The sequence below is a fragment of the Lepidochelys kempii genome, chromosome 16 (genome assembly GCF_965140265.1).
Source record: "Lepidochelys kempii isolate rLepKem1 chromosome 16, rLepKem1.hap2, whole genome shotgun sequence".
Taxonomy (NCBI): domain Eukaryota; kingdom Metazoa; phylum Chordata; order Testudines; family Cheloniidae; genus Lepidochelys; species Lepidochelys kempii.
Window position 1 is genome coordinate 569283 of NC_133271.1, and position 2449 is coordinate 571731.

The 2449-nt window shown below is 52.5% G+C and overlaps 1 non-coding gene across 1 annotated transcript; it reads right to left on the reverse strand.

Annotated features, from left to right (window-relative positions):
• Window positions 1–342: 342 nt before the first annotated feature.
• TRNAR-CCU (transfer RNA arginine (anticodon CCU)) lies at window positions 343–415 on the reverse strand. The gene has a single exon. It is a non-coding gene; the product is annotated as a tRNA-Arg (tRNA).
• Between the last annotated feature and the right edge of the window lie 2034 nt (window positions 416–2449).

Below are 2449 nucleotides of genomic sequence, written 5' to 3' on the forward strand. Positions count from 1 at the left end.
ATCTAACAGACATTTGAACCTCTTCTTTTCACACCATTGCTCATCCTCAGGCTCTGCTTTGTCTCCAGACAGATCCATTCTCTTTCAGAACGGCCTTCCTCTTTCCATCTGTTTTGTTCATTGACATGTTGGAGTAAACACTCCCCTTCACTCTGTTCTCAGACAAACACTAGTATTAACTGTTTGCTACTGGTGGGTTTAGAAAGCGTTTGTCGAGTGGAAGATGACATTTGTGGAGGATTGTTCCCAAGATCCAGTACTTTGTGTTCCAACATCTCCCAGCTTCCTTGGTGAAAATAAGACCAAGGTTTCCTTGCAATATAGAAGAAGAAAGCAGCTTTTCACCCCAGATGGGACTTGGACCCACAATCTCTGGCTTAGGAAGCCAATGCCTTATCCATTAGGCCACTGGGGCCCTGCTGCATAAGTGAAGGAGGGATGGAAATTCCCTCTCATAATTGCACATTCCTCACATTCACTTGGAACCAAATACTCCCTTTATGAACTTTACATAACTGTCTGCATCCCCTGGCTGCGAGGCAAAGGGGCAGGTCACTGACAGAGCTGAGCACCACCTTTCTGCCAGCCATCTTTAGAGAAGAACCCCACCCTAGAGTCACACCTCCCTCCTCCAGCACCTCCATGTCTGTGGCTCTGAGTGCCAGTAGGCTGCTTAGTGGGCGAATCTGGGCTTGGAAGGGGGGTCAGGTCAGCCTGTAAGGAATAACCAGGTGGGGCAGACCCAGGGGGAGGCTGTGGGCTGCTGTACAATTGGATCAAGTGACAGCTGGCTGAGTTCCAGGAGATGAGGCTGCAGCTGGACGATTTGAGCAGGATCACCGAGTGAGGGGAGGGGCGGCCTCCCATGACATTTTTGTGGCCTGCAGGGAATGGAGACAAAGCAGGGGGATGCAGGGACTCAGGGCAGGACCCGCAGATCTGGTACTGCAGGGCTACAGTTGATGGAGGAGAGAGAGTCCTGCAAGAGGAAGCAGCCGGAGGGAAGCAATAAGTGCAGAGTGCTAGCCAGCCAGCTGAGAGTCACAGGGGTCCAGAAATGGAAATGCTAGCAGGTCCTATGGTGTAATGGTCAGCATGCAAAACTCTGAATCCTGCGATCTGAGTTCGAATCCCAGTGGGACTTCCTGGGTCTATGTTGGTTTGCTGCAAAGCTTTAGAGTTTAGGGTGCTTGGTTTCCGTGTCTCTGGGTGAATCAGAGTGAATTTTTTCCCTCTTCCTGGGCAACTGATGCCCACTGGAGATAGGTCTTTGGTCCAGCTGGTTCAAGGGTCTGGCCACAATAGGTTGGGGCCCTGGAACTTAACAGTCTGGCTAGAGACACCTGAACATTGTGTTTCTCAATGCTTCACCTGATGCTTACAAGTTTGGTCCTTCTACCTGCAGTTGCCAACCTCTTCCTCTTGCCCACATGGCGCTTGAATAAAGGAGTGCCAGGGACAGGCTTCATAGTCAGGGCTAGGCAGGAGGGAGAAAGTGTTCCAGGCTGGAGCCCAGCACATCTCTCCTCCTCTGGGCACCTAGAGCAGAGGCGGCTGGTGCTGACAGCTCCAAGGGAAGGCTTAAAAGGCACAGAGCAACCGTGGGTGGGGCAAGAGGAGAAGAGGAACATGCCTATGTGTGGCCAGCAGACAGCCACAGAGACAGACAGACAGCCTGCTCCCTGCTCTCTGGCATGCCGAACCCTCACTGAAGGCCACCTACAGACCAGCATTCTCTCTGCGGCCAGCATCACAAGGTGGTAGGAAAACAAAGCCAGCCCGCCAGTGAGGCCTCTGACCGTTCCCACTCCAGGAGTATTTTTGGCGGTGGCACAGGAGATATTTCCCCAAGAGGCTGTAGAGGCTTGTAGGGGCTTTGTGCTGGGAGAGAAGCTGAGCCCTGATTAGGGGGCGGGGCTTCACTGACTAGGAGTCCTATAAAGGTAGCAGCCAGTCAGGCAGCGGCACAGGAGCTAGCAAGCAGAGCTGTAAATGGGGGAGTTTGAGTGGGAGTTCTGTTGGAGGAGAAGGTGTTTGTGTGTGTTTGGTTTTGTATTGGTAGTATCTGTATGTGTAGAGGCTTGGAGGGGCTTTGTGCTGGGAGAGAAGCTGATCCCTGATTAGGGGGCGGGGCTTCACTGACTATGGGTCTTATAAAGGTAGCGGCACAGACAGCTGCAGCGGCACAGGAGGTAGCAAACAGAGCTGTAAACAGGGGAGTTTGAGTGGGAGTTCTGTTGAAGGAGAAGGTATTTGTGTGTGTTTGGTTTTGTATTGGTAGTATCTGTATGTGTAGGGGCTTCGTGCTGGGAGAGAAGCTGAGTCCTGATTAGGGGGCGGGGCTTCCCTGACTAGGGGTCCTATAAAGGTAGCAGCCAGTCAGGCAGCGGCACAGGAGGTAGCAAACAGAGCTGTAAACAGGGGAGTTTGAGTGGGAGTTCTGTTGGAG